Below are 20000 nucleotides of genomic sequence, written 5' to 3' on the forward strand. Positions count from 1 at the left end.
GATTAGTTTTGAAATAACTTGAACACTTTTTCTTTCATAAAATTGAGCAGACAAGATTATAACCAAAGTACACTTGGTCAAAGCATAAGCACACTTTCTTTTTTTTTTTAATCTATGAGTAACTACAAAAAATAATCATGGCAGAAATAGTAATGGTATATAATACGTATTAGTCTCATTTTGTATTTTGTAAAGTATTATTCAAAACAAGTATTTTGTTTCAAATTCTTCTCTTGCATTATCTTATCTAATCTTCCAATCTTATGTGGTAAATAATATCGTAACCAGCATTTTACCCAGAAGAATCATCAGAGTTAGTTAAGTTCAGTAGCTTGAATGAGGTCACACCACTTTAAATGGCATTGTATGAAAATAATAGCCTGCTTCCATCCCTACTAATCTACCTCACAGGATGAAAACTAGGAAGAATGAAAATCCATCAAATACATATTTGAAGTTACTTATGATAAGCATTGGTTTCTAAAATATTTATGTAATATTATTATAATATACATTTTCTCAAAATATAAATATTCTGTAAAAAGTGATTAAAGGCCAGACTTTAATTTCCACATGCAATAGTATAATATAAATTATTATTGGATATGTGAAGAGAAGACTAATGGATTTAGTTTGACATTTTTGTTTCCTCAGTCTGATTTAATTCAAAATAAATGGGCAACACTGCAAAGTTCTGAATAATATTAAAATTGATATCCAGTATGGATAACAGTTGAAAGTCCTCCAAAAATCATGCTTTTTTGAAACTTTGCATGCATAGCATGACAAATTAAGAAAATGTTATAAAAATTTAAATTAAGCATCTAGTTTGCAAACCAAGTGTATTTAACCTTGATTTTGTTACTATTCCAAAGTTATTTTTTTCACTTTTAAAATCAAATTAATCTCTTTCTTATATTTACATTAGCTTGAATGATTTATTTCAATTCTGGAACTGCATGCAATTCTGTCAGTTTCATTCCTGTGGGTTTAACACTTCCCTTACCAAACTTCATTCCAGGGACAGATTGGAGTTCGACTTATTTTGATAGAAAGATGTGTGAGCACTGTGGAGGAATTATCTGCCTTTCTGGATAGCACGATTACCTGTTAAGGAGGTGTGTACCAAAAGATGTTTACAATATAACCGTCATGATGCTTACTCTTAATAAATTGTGCATACACACATATACAAATGTAATGAAATGTATATATTTAAAATTTATTTGTAGTGTGATTCAATATTGTTATTTTAAATATCTAAAGAATTTCTTATGCAGCAAGCAAGAGGAGACATAGTTCCCTAGGCAGTTTTATACTTTCTAATTCAGACAGATAAATATACTTTCATGGGACATTATACAAATGAAAAAACTTTATTTTTGATACTTTGTGCTATTCATGCAAGTGTTTTTAAACCGTGGGTATTATCATTTTTAATTTTTTTCTCTCACTATAGTAAACAGAAGGAGTTTTCAGAAAACAAACTTGATGAAGAAATTGGGACTTGTACAATTGCATTCATCTCACATGCTAGTAAAGTAATACTCAAAATTCTCCAAGCCAGGCTTTAGCAATATGTGAACCATGAACTTCCACATGTTCAAGCTGGTTTTAGAAAAGGCAGAGGAACCAGAGATCAAATTTCCAACATCTGCTGGATCACGGAAAAAGCAAGAGAGTTCCAGAAAAACATCTATTTCTGCTTTATTAACTATGCCAAAGCCTTTGACTGTGTGGATCACAATAAACTGTGGAAAATTCTGAAAGAGATGGGAATACCAGACCACCTGACCTGCCTCTTGAGAAACCTATATGCAGGTCAGGAAGCAACAGCTAGAACTGGACATGGAACAATAGACTGATTCCAAATAGGAAAAGGAGTGCGTCAAGGCTGTATATTGTCACCCTGCTTATTTAACTTATATGCAGAGTACATCATGAGAAATGCTGGGCTGGAGGAAGCACAAGCTGAAATCAAGATTGCCGGGAGAAATATCAATAACCTCAGATATGCAGATGATACCACCCTTATGACAGAAAGTGAAGAAAAACTGAAGAGCCTCTTGGTGAAAGTGAAAGAGGAGAGTGAAAAAGTTGGCTTCAAGCTCAACATTCAGAAAACGAAGATCATGGCATCTGGTACCATCACTTCATGGGAAATAGAAGGGGAAACAGTGGAGACAGTGTCAGACTTTATTTTGGGGGGCTCCAAAATCACCGCAGATGGTGATTGTAGCCATGAAATTAGAAGATGCTTACTCCTTGGAAGGAAAGTTATGACCAACCTACATAGCATATTCAAAAGCAGAGACATTACTTTGCCATCAAAGTTCTGTCTAGTAAAGGCTATGATTTTTCCAATAGTCATGGTGGATGTGAGAGTTGGACTGTCAAGAAAGCTGAGCGCCACAGAATTGATGCTTTTGAGCTGTGGTGTTGGAGAAGATTCTTGAGAGTCCCTTGGACTGCAAGGATATCCAACCAGTCCATTCTAAAGGAGGTCAGTCCTGGGTGTTCTTTGGAAGGAATGATGCTAAAGCTGAAACTCCAGTACTTTAGCCACTCATGTGAAGAGTTGACTCATTGGAAAAGACTCTGATGCTGGGAGGGATTGGGGGCAGGAGGAGAAGGGGACAACAGCAGATGAGATGGCTGGATGGCATCACGGACTCGAAGGATGTGAGTTTGAGTGAACTCCGGGAGTTGATGATGGACAGGGAGGCCTGGCGTGCTACGATTCATGGGTCACAAAGAGTCGGACACGACTGAGCAACTGAACTGAAATGAACTGATATATTGTTTTAATATATCTAATCTGATGCAGAGTGCCCTTTCTGATTTGTTTTAAGCCTAATGGATGGACAAATGTTCTAATTATAGCACAATACATAAAGCAATGACTTTAATTTTTTTTTCTTGTACAGTTCATACAATTCATGATCAGAACATGGTTCTGCATTAGTACAGAGAGTTTGCACGAGTGGTTGGTCTCTTTAGTCATGGCCAACCCTTTGCAATCCTATGCAGTATAGCCTTCCAGGCTCCTCGGTCCATAGAATTCTCCAGGCAAGAATATTGGAGTGGGTTCCACGGCCTCCTACATGGATTTTAATGGCCCAGGGATCAAACCTGCATCTCCTGTATTGCAGGTGGATTATTTGCCCACTGAACCACCAGGGAAGCATCAGGACACAGAGTATATACAGCATTATAAATATGTGTGCATGTATAAACAGAGTTTTTAAGAGGTACTGATACATGTGAACACACTATTTAAATTTTATTCTATTACATGCAGTTCTTTTCTATCACTTTTTATTTTTCATTTTCTAATTCTGGTTGAGGCACACCAAACAGATTCACAGGAACCAGTTTAAAAAAAGCAATAATCTAGAACCATTGATCAAGAGGTCTAGTTATTGAAACATCACTGCCATCACTGCCTCTAGTGTCAATTATTATTACTTTAAAATGTATATTCTAATATGTTCATATTTAAGAAAACAGGAAGTACAAATACCTTAATATTTGTAGGGAAGACTATCAATCATGCAATAGTCCAGACTGTGGTAACTGTGGCATTTGAAAGGCAATTTATTTAACCATTAGAGACTTTACCCAGCCTCCTGGAAATATTGAAAGCTCTATGCTACTCCAAGAGAAAGACCAATGACATTTTTCAGCTGTAGGATTTTGAGCCTAGCTCATCTTTAAAGCAGATAAAACTCAGAGAACTCCCATTCAACTTTGAAGAATACAAATTTTAATAAGAAGTGAAATTTCAAGCAATAATGAGGGGGAGTGTAGTGAGCAGGATATTGCTAATTTATTAGACCTGTCACTTATATTTCTACTCCCACCATGACACTGTTTTAAGTGTCAGTGAAGCATGAGGATGAAAGACTTTTGAAGCCGTATCAAAGAAAAATAAGTTCTTTGACAAAGAGTACAGGTACCTGAATTTAATATTTTGTTAGCTTTCCCTTTTGATGTTCATTCATAATATACCATCATTTGTAAATGAAACTAATGCATTGGGGAAAATAATTTTAATTACTGGGCCATTTCTGATTCAGCCATTGTAAAACACATAGATGTAAAAATGATCTAACACATGAAACAAATTATGTAAGTTAAACAGTTAAAAATCATTGAAATGTTCATATTAAATAGAAAGTAAAGTTTTAATATTAATACTAAAGTAAATTTGTAAAATCTAGGCACATTAACTTTTTGTAAAATTGTTATGTTGTTTAGAAATAAATTATTTTTGCTGTTACTCAGTCAGTTCTATCTGACTCTTTGTGACCCCATGGACTGTAGCAAGCCAGGCTTCCTTATCCTTCACTAGGCCCTGGAGTTTGCTCAAACTCATGTTCATTGAGTCAGGGATGCCATCGAACCATCTCATCCTCTGTCACCCTATTCTGTTCCTGCCCTCAATCTTTCCCAGTATCAGGGTCTTTTCCAATGAGTTGACTCTAAAATTTCTTGGTTACTTTTTTTCCATTGATGTGAATCAGGTGGTAAAATTACTGGAGTTTCAGCTCCAGCATCACTTCTTTCAATGAATATTCGTGGTTGATTTCCTTTAGGATTAACTGATTTGAATTGTTATGCTGTTTAGAAATAAATTACAGCTTGATATATATGGTTGTTCACCTTATTTCTTCATATATACTTCTCTGAATCTTATTTTGTTCAAAACTGAATGATAATGCATCTCAAAGCCACTATTCATCCGACAGCCATGTAAAAGAGTATGTAGGAACCATAATTTATTCAATCACTTGTGGATGAACATTCATTTTGCAGCCACCCTTTTGCCACTATATGCATTGGCTCAATGATTCAGTTCAGTTCATTTCAGTTACTCATGTTCAATGCTTTGCGACCCCATGGACTGCAGCATGCCAGGCTTCCCTCTCCATTACCAACTATCAGAGCTTGCTCAAACTCATGCCCATCGAGTTGGTGATCCATCCAGTCATCTCATCCTCTGTCATCTCCTTCTTTGGCTTTCAGTCTTTCCCAGCATCAGGGTCTTTTCCAATGAGTCAGTTCTTCACATCAGGTGGCCAAACTATTAGTTTCATCTTCAGCATCAGTCCTTCCAAAGAATATTAAGGACTGATTTCCTTTAGGATTGAATGGTTTGATCTCCTTGCAGTCCAAGTGAACAAGAGTCTTCTCCAACACCACAGTTCAAAAGCATCAATTCTTCGGCACTCAGCTTTCTTTATAGTCCAACTCTCAAATCCATACATGACTACTGGAAAAACCAAAGCTTTAACTAGACAGATCTTTGTTGGTAAAGTAACGTCTCTGCTTTTTAATATGCTGTCCAGGTTCAATGATTTTTTTTTTAATATGCTGTCTAGGTTCAATGATTATCTTTACCACAATACATTTAAGTAATTATTGCTTCCCTGGTAGCTCAGACAGTCAAGAATCTGCCTACAATGCAGGAGATTCAGGTTAATTTCTTGGTCAGAAAGATCCCCTAGAGAAGGGAATGTCAACCCACACCAGCATTCTTGCCTGGAGAATGGGATGGACAAAGGAGCCTGCCAGGCTCCAGTCCATGGGGTCCCAAAGAGTTGGACATGACTGACTGACTAACACTTTCACTTTCAGCTGCATTTACTTTGTGGAAATGATTTTGAGGAATGACATTGTTAGATATTGTTGAAACTGTAGGTGTGTTTAATTAAGTATTACCAGACTGCCTTCTAAAGAGGCCTTGAAAATTATATATCTATCATTAATTTATGACAATCTCCTTTTCTCCACAAAATGTTTAGCAATGCATATTATTTCTTTCTATATTTTGTTAACTTTATAGATACACATTAATTTGAGATTCCCTGGTGACTCAGTTGTAAAGAATCCACCCTCCAAGCAGGAGATATGGGTTTGCTCCCTAGGTTGGGAAAATCCCCTGGAGAAGGGAATTGCAATCCACTCCAGTCTTCTTGTCTGGAGAATACCATGGACAAAGGAGCCTGATGGGCTACAGCCCATTAATCTCAAAGAGTTGGACATGACTTAGTGACTAAACAATGACATTGCCTTTTTCTGGAATTTGAGACTGTTTATTTATATTTATATTTGAGACTGTTTTTTTCATATTAAAACCAGATTTCTACATATTTTTCCTCTAAACAAGCTAATATTTTTGGTTCTTTTTCCTAAAATGTATCTTCTTAAAATTTCAGAAAGTTTAGATTTCCTATGATTTTTATAATGAGACATCAATTTCCTTATCCTAGGGTACTTTTTCATTTATAATATATGCATAGTAGACTTGTTTAAAAAGATTTTAATCTTCATATGTTAAATACATATTTTTTCCCCCATAAGCTTTTAGGAATATATCACCATGAAAATATCCACTCCAAACCTGTATATTCCTGTTTTATTTTTATTCTAATATTTTTTAGGTATTTCCATATGGTGCAAAGTAGGAATCCAATTTTTTTTTTTTTTCCCTGAAGATTGCAATTAGATTTTGCAGGCACCATTTATATGGATGACTGTGCTAAGTTTAAGTAACTATCTTAGTATATACAAAATCCTTATGTTTACCAATATTTATTTTTGTGCTCTTTTACTCTATTCTACTGATTAATTAATGGGCTTCTCTTGTGGCTCAGCTGGTAAAGAATTCACCTGTAATGTGGGAGACCTGGATTTGATCCCTGGGTTGGGAAGATCCCCTGGAGAAGGGAAAGGCCAGTATTCTGGCTTGGAGAATTCCATGGACTAGTCCATGGGGTCACAGAGTTGGATGTAACTGAGCAACTTACACTTTCATTTTTCACTGGTTAATGTGCATATATCAATGACAGATAAAATGATTTTATAGAAAATCATTTTTTCTAGTCTCATTAATTCTTTTTGATTTAAAGTCAGCTTTTCTCTAACAAGAAAATTAGCTTCCAATTTAATTAATTAAAAGAAAAAAATAATTTTGCAAAAATAGTTATTTTATGGTAATAAATTTTCCTTTGGAAGTACAAACAAGAATGTAGTGCATCTTCTATTTTAGGTGTTATTTTAAGTCCAAAAAAATTATCATATGATCCTTGAAAATTCCTTGTTACATTTATTGTTGGATATGTGATATTTCCATAGTCAATGTCAATGTGTTATATTTCCTTATTTCTGCTTTGAGATCCATATAATAGCATGCATAAAAATATTTTTGTCTGTTTTTCTATCATATTTCCTTTTAACATCTAATTTTTCCTAGTAAATTCTCTTAATTTTATATGTGTAAATTCATTTCATAAACTATTCTTTTCCTCCAGTATGATATAGTTTATTTTATTTCTTTACTATTTAATTTGTTAAAATTTCCCATTAATATTTAATATTGACATATTTTTGTGTCTTTTCTTTCTAATATTTATAGTACCTAAGTTTTTAAGGGGCTCCCTGGTGGCTCAGTAGTAAAGAATCTGCCTGCAAGGCAGGAGATTAGGGTTCAATACCTGGTTTGGGAAGATCCCCTGGGGAAGGAAGTGGCAACTCATTCCAGTATTCTTGCCTGGGAAATCTCATGAACAGAGGAGCCTGGCCAGCTGCAGTCCATGAGGTGGCAAAAGAGTTGTACATGACCAGATGATTAAAAAACAAGTAGGTAAATCAGTGTTATCAAGCGATTTAAAGAAGATGAACAAAGATGCATAGTTTAAGCATGTAATAAATAGATATTGCTGTATAATTATGGTATATTTGTTTGGATTTGCCCATCCTAAAGGAAATCAGTCCTGAATATTCATTGGAAGGACTGATTTTGAAGCTGAACTTCCAATACTTTGACTACCTGATGTGAAGAACTGACTCCTTTGAAAAGACCCTGATGCTGGAAAAGATTAAAGGTGAGAGAAGGGGACCACAGAGGATGAGATGGTTGGATGGCATCACTGACTCAATGGACATGAGTTTGAGTAACCTCTGGGAGTTGGTGATCTACAGGGAGGCCTGGCATGCTGCAGCCCATGGGGTTGAAAAGAGTCGGACACAACTGAGTGACTGAACTGAACTGTTTGGATTTAAATGAGAAAAACCTCTTGGATTAGGATTCTTGAATAATACTTTTTTGAAGGATGTTTTATTTCTGAAACTTGCATTTATGTGGAAAGAATATCTTTATTAAAATTCCACCTGCTTGATCTATCAATTACCGAGAAAGAAGCACTGATGTCTCTAACAATGACTAGATACCTCTTCTTTCAAGTCTAGTAGTTTTTGTCTCATGTATTTTTATGTTCTGTTGTTATATGTATATAGGAGAAGGCAATGGCAACCCACTCCAGTATTCTTGCCTGGAGAATCCCAGGGACAGAGGAGCCTGGTGGGCTGCCATCTATGGGGTCGCACAGAGTCGAACACTACTGACGCGACTTAGCAGCTGCAGCAGCAGTTATACGTATATAGTGTCAAAACTGTTATCTCTTACTGGATAACTGAATATTTTATCATTATGAATACCCCTCTTGTTTTTTGAAATTAATATGCCCATCCTCGCATTCTTTTCATTAGTGTTAACATGATATATCTTCTTCTATCTTTTTACTCTAACCTCTCTGAATATTTGTATTTAAAGCTGATTTATTTTAATCAACTTATATTTGGGCTTTTTTAAAAAATGCATGACAATCTATCATTTAACTGATAGACTGTTCACACTTAAAGTGATATTTGACAAAGTTGGATTAATAATTGCAGTGTTTGTGACTTTTTACTATTAATTGCTTTTGTTCTTTCTTTCTTATTTTCTCTCATTATGTTTTTTGCTTCTGTGGATTTTAATTATTTTATGTGAATGCACTTCTCTCTTAGATAACAAATCATAATTTATTAAAAATATATTTTATTGGTTGACCTAAAGTTTGTAATAAATAGATTTTGAGTAACTTCGGTCCATCTTCAAATAATACTGTAGTACATCACAAGTAATACAGATATGACTAAGTGTTCTCCAGGTCCTTCTTCCTGTCCCTTATACAATTGTTGTCATTTATTTCATGTATCCTTTGCTAGAATCATCCAAAATGTTTCTATTATTGTTTTAACAAACAGTAACCAGAATTAAGAACAAGAAAAATATTATTTGACCTTCATTTTTCCCTTCTCTTTACCTCTACCTTTCTATATGTAGTTTCTAGTTTCAGGTCTATCTTATTTTCTTTTGGCTTAAGAACTGTTAAAACATTTTTTGTGTGGCAGATCTGCTGATGGTGAAGTCCCTCACTTTTTGTTGTCTAAGAAAGTCTTTATATCCCTTTGTTTTCAAAGAGTAATGTTGCTGGAGAGAGAGAATTCTAGGTTGGTTTCATATATTTTCAAATCATTCATTATTTTATTCCATTCTATTCATATCTGCATAGTTTCTTATAAGACTTCTACTGAAATTCTTGTTCTCCTATAGAAAGATATTCCCCTAACCCCATGTGCCTTGTCCCCATATTTTCTCTTTGCCTTTGGTTTTCTGCAACTTGAATATGGTATATTGCAGTGAGTTAAACTGCACCCTGTCTCTCTGTCCCTGGAGGAACATGCTGAAACAACTGCACAATTGCACTCATCTCACCGGCAAGCAAAGTAATGCTCAAAATTCTCCAAGCCAGGCTTCAATAGTACGTGAATGGTGAACTCTCAGATGTTCAAGCTGGATTTAGAAAAGGCAGAGGAACGAGAGATCAAATTTCCAGCATCTGGTGGATCATTGAAAAAGCAAGAGAGTTCCAGAAAAACATCTATTTCTACTTTATTGACTATGCCAAAATCTTTGACTGTGTGGATCACAATAAACTGGAAAATTCTGAAAGAGATGGGAATACCAAACCACCTGACCTGCCTCTTGAGAAATCTGTATGCAGGTCAGGAAGGAACAGTTAGAACTGGACATGGAACAACAGAGTGGTTCTAAATAGGAAAAGGAGTACATCAAGGCTGTATATTGTCAACCTGCTTATTTAACTTCTATGCAGAGTACATCATGAGAAACGCTGGGCTGGATGAAGCAAAAGCTGGAATCAAGGTTGACAGGAGAAATATCAATCACCTCAGATATGCAGATGACACCACCCTCATGGCAGAAAGTGAAGAAGAACTAAAGAGCCTCTTGGTGAAAGTGAAAGAGGAGAGTGAAAAAGTTGGCTTAAAACTCAACATTTAGAAAATGAATATCATGGCAAATAGATGCAGAAACAATGGAAACAGTGACAGACTTTATTTTGGGGGGCTTCAAAATCACTGCCCATGGTGACTGTAGCCATGAAATTAAAAGATGCTTGCTGCTTGAAAGAAAAGTTATGACCAACCTAGGTAGCATATTAAAAAGCAGAGACATTATTTTGCCAACAAAATAGTCAAACCTAGTCAAGGGTATGATTTTTCCAGCAGTCATGCATGGATGTGAGATTTAGACTATAAAGAAATCTGAGCACTGAAGAAATGATGCTTTTGAACTGTGGTTTTGGAGAAGACTCTTGAGAGTCCTTTGGACTGCAAGGAAATCCAACCAGTCCATCCTAAAGGAAATCAGTCCTGAATATTCATTGGAAGAACTGATGTTGAAACTGAAACTCCACAACTTTGCCCACCTGATGTGAAGAACTGGCTCTTTGGAAAATACCCTGATGCTGGGAAAGGTTGATGGCGGGAGGAGAAGGCGAAAAGAGAGGATGAGACAGCTGGATGTCATCACCGACTCAATGGACATGAATTTGAGTAAACTCTGGGAGCTGGTGATGGACAGCAAGGCCTGGCATGCTTCAGTCCATGGGGTTGCAAAGAGTCAGACACGACTTAGTGACTGAACTGAACTGAACTGAAACTGCAACTCCCTTCCCCACAATTCACATGCTGAAGTCCTACCCCTGGTATTCAGGTTGTGATCTTCTTTGGAGAATTTTTATAGAGCTAATCAAGTTCAAGTGAAGTCATTAGGATTGATCCAAACTCAGTAAGAATGGTGTCCTAATAAGAGTGAGGGGACTTGGTCACAGACATCATAAAGGGAAGGTGATAGGAAGACACAAGAAGGAAGCAGCCTTCTATAGGTCTATATGCACCATCTCTTTACCTCATGCTTTTCCGAAGCAACCAACCCTGATGAATGTGAGAAAAATAAATCTGGTATTCACACCGTCCCATGTTAGTACTTCGTAATGGTAACTTTATCAAGTTAACACATTTGCTTAGCTTTATTTGGGAGTTTACCTGTTTTATTTCTTCATTTCTTTGCTTTGCTTACTGATTATTCTTTTAGTTCTCTGAGCTTCCTGTGTCTGTTGTTTCTTAACTGCATGTTTTAGAATTGGCTCCAATTTTTGGATGTTCTATTATTGATATTGCTTGCATTTTATTTTGAAAAGTGCCTGTCTTCAAGCACATTGATCTTTCCTCATTTGTGCTGAGTCTACTGGTGGGCTTTCAAGTATATTTTTACTTCTCATAGCTTTTAATTGCATACATATCCTTTTGATTTCTTCTTAGTGTTTCTATCTCTCTGCTTACATTACATATTTGTTTTTGCATGCTGTCTACTTCTTCCATTAGAACTCATATATTTATCATAGTTACTTTAAATTTCCTTTATGATATTCCAAAACGTGTTACACACTAGTTTTACTTGCCTTTTGGTGTGCCTTATAAGTTCTTGCTGAAAATTGTACATGTATCTATTAATAGGAATTGAAAATAAAATAGGCCTTTTTGTGAAGATGTAAACATTATTTTATTTATTTTAATTGGAGGATAATTTACAATATTGTGATGGTTTTTTCCCATACATTAACATGAATTGGCCACAGGTATATATATATGTCCCGGAGAAGGCAATGGCAACCCACTCTAGTACTCTCGCCTGGAAAATCCCATGGACGAGGAGCCTGGTAGGCTGCAATCCATGGGGTCACTAGGAGTCTGACACGACTGAGTGACTTCACTTTCACCTTTCACTTTCATGCATTGGAGAAGGAAATGGCAACCCACTCCAGTGTTCTTGCCTGGAGAATCCCAGGGACGGGGGAGCCTGGTGGGCTGCCGTCTATGGGGTCACACAGAGTCAGACACGACTGAATTGACTTAGCAGCAGTAGCATATATGTGCCCCCCTATCCTGAAGCCCCCTCCCACTTCCCTCATCACCCTACCCCTCTCAGTTTTCCCAGAGCACTGGCTTTGGGTGCCTTGCTTCATGCATTGAACTTGCACTGGCCATCTATTTTACATATGGTAATATATTTGTTTCAATGCTATTCTCTCAAATCACCCCACCCTTGCCTTCTCCCACAGCTTGGAAATAGAAACTGTAATCAAAAATCTTCCAATAAACAAAAGCCCAGGAGTAGATGGCTTCACAGGTGAATTCTACAAAAAAGTTAGAGAAGACCTAACACCCATTTTACTCAAACTCTTCCAGAAAATTGCAGAGGAAAGAAAACTCCCAAACTCATTCTACAAGGCCACCATCACCCTGATACAGAAACCAGAAAAAGATGCCACACACACAAAAAAGTCAATTACAGGCCAATATCACTGATGAACATAGATGCAAAAATCCTCAACAAAATTCTAGTAAACAAAATACAAGAACATATTAAGAAGATCATATATCAGCATAATGGTCATGATTAACATAATCAAGTAAGTTTTATTTCAGGGATGCAAGAATTCTTTAATATTCACAAATTGGTCAATGTGATACACCATATTAAAAAATTAAAAGATAAAAATCATATGATTATTTCAGTAGATGTAGAGAAAGCCTTTGATAAAATTAAACACCCATTTATGATAAGAACTCTCCAGAAAGTAGACATAGAAGGAACATACCTCAACATAATAAAGCCATATATGACAAACCCACAGCAAAAATTATCCTCAAGGGTGAAAAATTGAAAGCATTTCCTCTAAAGTCAGAAATAAGACAAGGGTACTGACTCTCACCATTACTATTCAACTATGTTGGTTATGAGTTAGTCTATGTTTAATGTTTCTTATAACTTTATGTGTCAGAGGCATCAGATTCCTCTACTATCATTCCTTTTGCTTCCCCTCTTGACTTTGAGTTTCCCTAAGTTTTCCTCCGCAAAGAACTTAGTATTATTATATAGCCACTCTTTCAGCTTTGATCCTTGTTATTATATTGGAGCTGGTTCATGCGACAGAAGTGAATTAATGGGTATATTCTGTAATCTTCAAATAAAAAGCCATCTATTAGTGGATCTGTGCCTTGGTACTGAGATCTTCAGGTATTTCTCCGTGATATGGCTCTTTTTTGGTTACCAACCGTCTCACCCTCTTGTAGCTGCCACACTCTTGACATGTTTCCTTGAAGCCCTAATACTTGTTGATTATTCTCCTCTTGTTAGGTGATACAGAATGGCTAGGGGTGTTTTAGTGGGAGGCATGTCCTTCCTCCAACTGAATAAGACTTATCATAGACTTTCTAGGAAAGCAGACTTTTGCTGTGAGGAAGTCACTTAATATGATTCAAAATGATTACTACTTCTCCTCTTCTATCAGAGATATGAGAGGGTCACCTTCAGATCATCACTAAGGATACACGATGTGGTCCTAGAGATAATGTCTACTAAAGTGTTGCCTTTACCTCAGACTGTATCACTTAGGGGCTTCTTATCCTCATGCTAGTATACGTTCAGCCTCTGGAAGTCTGTCCACATTGCTGTTTGAGTCTTCCTACCTATTTATGGGTTTTGCTCCAGTTAAGAATATCTTGATTGTGACTCTGTGTATACACCTAAGTCTCCAGAGTTTAGATTGGCAGCTTTCCCAACCACCTCAGTTTTCTAAGTGGTCCAAGGAAAGCTGGGCTTCCCAGGTGGATCAATGGTACAGAATCTGCCTGTCAATGTAGGAGACAGAGGTTCAATTACTGATGGGAAGATCCCCTGGAGAAGGAAATGGCAACCCATTCCAGTATTTTTCTTTTGTTGGAATTTATTTTTTAATTTGAGGAAAATTGCTTGATTAATATGATATTGTATTGGTTTCTGCCATACAGCAACACAAATCAGCCATAATTATACATATACCTCTCTCTCTTGAGACTCCCCCCACCCGCCATCCCACTCATCCAGGTCATCACAGAGCACCAGGCTTGGCTTCTTGTATTATATAACAACTTCTTACCAGTTATCTATTTCACACATGATAGTGTATATATGTTGACGGTACTTTCTCCACTCATCTCACTCTGTCTTTCCCCACTACTGGACATATACCTTGAGAAACCCACAATTCTAAAAGACACATGTACCCCAGTGTCCATTGCAACACTATCCACTCCAGTATTCTTGCCTGGAGAATCACATGGACAGAGGAGCCCAGTGGGTTACATACAAGTCCACAGGATCACAAAAGAGTTGGACACAACTTAGCAACCAAAATACAACAAATTATACTTTTACAAAGCATTAATATATTTTAATAGTCCTTTTTCTATTATATTTTTTCACTGTAATGCTTGTCATCATCTGGCAAACTGAATTTTTGTTTATTCTAGGGTACATAGAAAGAAAAAGCATTTCCATTTTCCATTTTGAATGAAAAAATAAATTTTCCTCTATGGCAATATTGCTTGGGACGTTTTTACAAATCAAAAGCAATAAATTCCACTTCCTCCCTTATTAATCCTGTTTTTGGTTTACAGAGACTGCTATTCTGGCTAGGTTTTCTGCATCAGTTATGCAAGAAAACATAAGGAATTGTAGTTAATTATCTCTCATTTGTAAAAAAATAATCTAGTTAAAACCACAGTTTAGAAATATGTTTAAAGATTCTACTTTAGTGAGGTTCACAAAAAGACATTGTGATTTTTGCAAATATGGATGTTTTGGCAAATATTCCTTCACCGATGCTCCCCTGGTATAGCTAAGCTGCAGATTCCATGTAAGAAACGGTATCATCATATCTTAGTTTATGGGGTTTTTTTTTCTGATTTTTTTATTTGGTATTACTATATATCATTTCCAAAATTGATTTTAAATTCCGTGCATGTTGTTATCACTTGCATCTTGCTTTTCCAGACTCATCACAGCCTAGTTTTATGTGTGTGTGCTTGAATACAATGTATACTTCCCTGGAGTCTGATATAAATTCCAAGTCTTCTGATTGTTGCACTTGAATTTAAATGAATTGAAGTCAAAAGGAAACAGAGCTGTGATATATATGACTTTTCAGTATAAATTTTCCTCTTTTACCAAGGAGTGCCTATTTTAATATCCAGTATTTATACCCAGTGTGGTTGTTTGGATTGTATGTTTCTAATCCCTACAAATCAGTTGGTTGCATTGCTGCAGTGACACTTAGACCCTGAACATTGTCCTTGGGAGGAATGAGTATAAACTTCAGTGACTGGCTTTGATTTTTACAATATGTCTTTTCATTTCAGTCTCTGCCACTGGACATGCTGAACTACCAACCCCAAATGAAAAAATAAATAAATAAAGGGAGGCAAAAGAGAGCAACAAATTAGTCATTGGATCTTGATTTCAATTTTACTGTAAGTCACAACAATTATCAAGTCGGTATCTAAAGGCAACTTATTTCAGTGACGCAGGAAGAAAACCTCAAGTCAGAGTGTCAGCAGAGGAACCTTATGGCCAAAAAGTAAATAATTTACTAAATACTTTTGACCAAGGACTCTAATTTTCAGCACTGTTGTCCTTGACCTAGAGAACAAGAAGCTAAAAATGTATGAAAAGCTTTGCTCTAATGCGGAGCAGAGCAAATAATGTCTCTAAAGTAATTTCAAAGTGGAAAGAAGAAAGCAATAAGCACAGCGGTTGGTAGATTGGAGACTGTGGGAATTTGCACTCAAAGGAAAGCCTTCTTATCCAAATGAAGAGAAATGAGGGAACAGGGTTGCAGACAGGCATTCCACTGTAGCCAGATCTGGTTTGACTCAGCTGATTTTACCCATCACTGAGAAAGGGCAGCTGTGCCATCAATCATAGTCAGATCATTTTTTCTCTGTTAAATAGACAACTTGTCAGGTAGGTAACTAAATGTGTGTTATGCTCCAACTGCCACTTAGGAGCAGAATCAACACTCTGAGCGTGACTTTCACAATACAACATTCCATTAAGAAGATGGTAGCCGTGCCAAATAAAGCTCCGAGGGCAATTTTCCAACAGCCATTCAGTGAAGTCAATGTCGGTTGAACTTTAGCAGAATGGAAAATGTTACTTCAAAAAAAAGTCAACCTGATTGAAATAGCTCCCTAGTACTTTATGCATTCACAGAAAATAGGAGAGAGTATTCTGCATTGTTTAGAGGGTCAGAATGAAATCCATACGTTACTCTAGTAAACAAGTAAATTGTATCTTAAAAATAAATGGAATTATAGATTAGTATGGAGTGCAAATGTGTTGTACCAGAGAGACATTTCCAGGAAGATTTTCACATTTGGGCATTTTGAAAGTTTCCTTTAATGGCAACTGGTACTCTAAATTTTCTTTGGTTGAGCCAGTGAGAAATATACATGAGGAAGGGTTATGATTTTTAAATATAAAACCAACTAGAGCCTCTGTAAGGGGATCATCTTCAAAATATTTAGATAATTTGTATACCATTTCTGAGATTTTCCTCTAGAAAGGAAAATAATTTTCAAACAAGGTAATTAGCTTATAGCACAAACAGCTCAATTCAAATAGCTCACAAGGTAAAACCAGCCAGTTTAAAAAAAAAAAAAGAAAAAGCTCAGTCCTAGAGGATCTAGGCCAAAGGTCTTTTTATCCTGCTTTCGGTAAGCACACCCTAGTCCAAAGGAATAGGCCAATGGCTGAACTGGCACAGTTTCGGTGAAGTAGCCCCTGTTCCCAGAGAAATGGGCCGATGGCTTCACAGCCAGCTTCAGTTTGAAACAGTCTGCTCTCAAAATCAAACTGAAATGTCCAATGAGTTCTCACATGGAGAACAAGGCCTTAACCAGAAAGGAACAACCTTAAAATAGATACTGAATAATGCCTGGAGAGCTCCAAAACTGCGCTTTGTTCCAGGAGGAAGAAATTCATGGACATATCAACTACAGGGCAGTGAGAAAGCAGTGAGTGACAATGCACTCAGTGTAGGTATTACACCTGAGTGTTCACCAGGACCAGAGCCTTCAGAGATCCTCTCTGGCCCCTGTAGAACATACCACAATGTTGACCTAAACAAAGAGACTCCCAGATATCTCTCCAGCAAAGATGGTTTTTTTGAGGATTAGCAGAAAGTGTAAATTGACGTTCCACCACTAGGAGAAGAAGAAGTTGAGAAGACTATGTGAACAGAGTCCATGGCTTTTTATTGGCTGAGTCTTTGTCACGAAAGAAGAGAATCTCATCTTTCTATTGGGCTCTGCTATTGCCCCAAGGCGTGAGACTTCCTCTTGTTTCCTGAACTCTATATAATTGAGGCTTTTTGTTTATTTTTGCACAGATATTTTTATATTATTCTATTTATAACACTATACTGAAGTGCTAAATACAGTGCAAGGCAAGATTACTAATGCAGAGAGCTGGTACTGTGAAAAGTTTAACAGATCATGTCTAAAGAGTTTTTGCAGGAAAATTACTTCAGTTACTCTTTGATTATACCATCTCTAATTCTCAATATGATTTAGGATAAAAGAGGACCTGTTTCTCACATGGGTTCTCACTTCATGCAGGCTCAGAATACTGATGTATAAAAATCCCATATCAATTTATTTCTTTGTCTTAAGAACTGTATTTGTTTGACAGACCAGAAAACTAAGCAGGATAATTAGCATACTCTTTTAAAGTAAAAAACTGTAGGGAGTTGAATAATAAGCATAGTTGACTTGATGAGTGTGGGATCATTACAATATTTGAATGTTAAACTGCATCAGGCTAAACTATGCTATACTCATCTTCATCACAGTGTTAGGAATGTTAATTGCTAATGGGACTACATAATCAGTCATTGGCTAAGACCCACTCTGACCTGGCTAGTGTTTGGACAAATTTGTACGTTTTTGTCTCTGTGTATTCCATGTTCAATCAACCTCTGATTATCTGTTCTTTATTTAGTTATTGAAAGCTAATTTGATTTTAATTGAATGTTACTCACATGAAATTCAAATGCTTGCTAACATCAGTACAATGTATAGACAAAAGATATATATAAATATGTAATGAGATTGTATAATTTATGACATACACCATTTGAAATATGATATATGGTATATAATATACAATAAAGGACAAATTATACTTTCCATATTATATAATATGATAATATTAAAGTTCTTTTATTATATGTATGTTCATGCATATAGAGATATATGTTTGTGTTAGAAATATATTCCTCACTTTACATGTAAAAAATTTTGAAGTATTTATTTACATATAACATAGTCAAAAACCTTATAAAATCATTAGGTAGGTTATATGTTGGTCTTCTCTCGAAGGTGACCCCACTTATCCTGACATTTGCAGCATCAATATACTATATATTCTAGTAACACTTTTAGCATATTATCATATATAAAAATAACTTTTCAACTATAGGGTTGAAACTTTTTTTTTGAGTGACTGAAATATAGGATGTATTTGTCAACTGTATATTTTTTTCTAATTTTTAAGGTGCAAAATGACTTTGAAAACTCTATTAATAGATCTTACAAAACTCTTTTGGTTATTGTTGAGTCATTAAGTTATGTCAAGTTTTGCAATCCCCCAGACTGCAGCACACCAGGCTTCCCTGTCTCCCTGAGTTTGCTCAAACTCATGTCTGTTGAGTCAATGATCTTATTTAAACATCTTATCCTCTGCTGTCCTCTTCTTCTTCCCACTGTCTTTCCCAAAATCACCGTCTATTCCAATGAGTTGATTCTTTGCAACAGGTGGCCAAATTATTAAGGCTACAGCTTCACATCAGTCCTTCCTTCCAATGAATATTCAGGTTTGATTTCCTGTAAGCTTGACTGGTTTAATTTCCTTGATGTCCAAGGGACTCTCAAGAGTCTTCTCCAACACCACAGTTTGAAACAATAAATTCTTTGGCACTCAGCCTTCTTTATGGTCCAACTCTCACATCCATATACGACGACTGGAAAAGTCACAGCTTTGACTATACGTACCTTTGTTGGCAAAGTAATGTCTCTGCTTTTTAATACACTGTCTAGGTTTGTCATAGATTTTCTTCCAAGGAGCCAGCCTCTATATCAGTTATAAAAATGCAAATTATATCTATATGGTGATATAAGTTATCTAATCCTGATATTCACATCAATTTACACTGTCAGATAACCACTAGTAAGTCACAAATTGATTTATTTAACATTTTATTCAATTTTGCTACTACTCAATGATTTGTGAAATTTCAGACTTCTATTCTTTCTCTAGCACCTCTTGTGTCATATTCAAGCATATAAATAGTAAACTAATATCTAAAGCTAATCTTTCACACCAAATAGCAATCCTTAAAAATAAGGATAATGGTACACGCTCTCAGAATCATGGCTACATACTTATTTGTTATTACTAATTGCTGTGAACTTAGATATAACTGGGCTTCCCTGGTGGTGCAGATGGTAAAGAAACTGTCTGCAAGGCAGGAGACCTGGGTTGGATCCCTGGGTTGGGAAGAGCCCTTGGAGAAGGGAATGGTTACCCCTCCAGTATTCTTGCCTGGAAAATTCCATGGACAGGGGATCCTCAAGAGCTACAGTCTATAGGGTTGCAAAGAGTCTGAAAGGACTGAGTGACTGACACATTCACACCTCATTGGATCCTAATGTGTACCTAAAAACACAACTTAATTTTCAATATGTAAAGTAGAACATAAGCATATTGCAGAAACCCAAAACATTTTAAAGAGTTCTTAATCTTAGATTTGATAAGAATATTTCTGACATTACTAATAAAAATGTCCAAAATGATAAAATGATATTTTTAATGTTGCATGCATATATTCAATTTTGTACATAAAAACTCTTGAGTGCAATAGAAT

This window comes from Budorcas taxicolor, chromosome 16 (genome assembly GCF_023091745.1).
Source record: "Budorcas taxicolor isolate Tak-1 chromosome 16, Takin1.1, whole genome shotgun sequence".
Lineage (NCBI taxonomy): Eukaryota > Metazoa > Chordata > Mammalia > Artiodactyla > Bovidae > Budorcas > Budorcas taxicolor.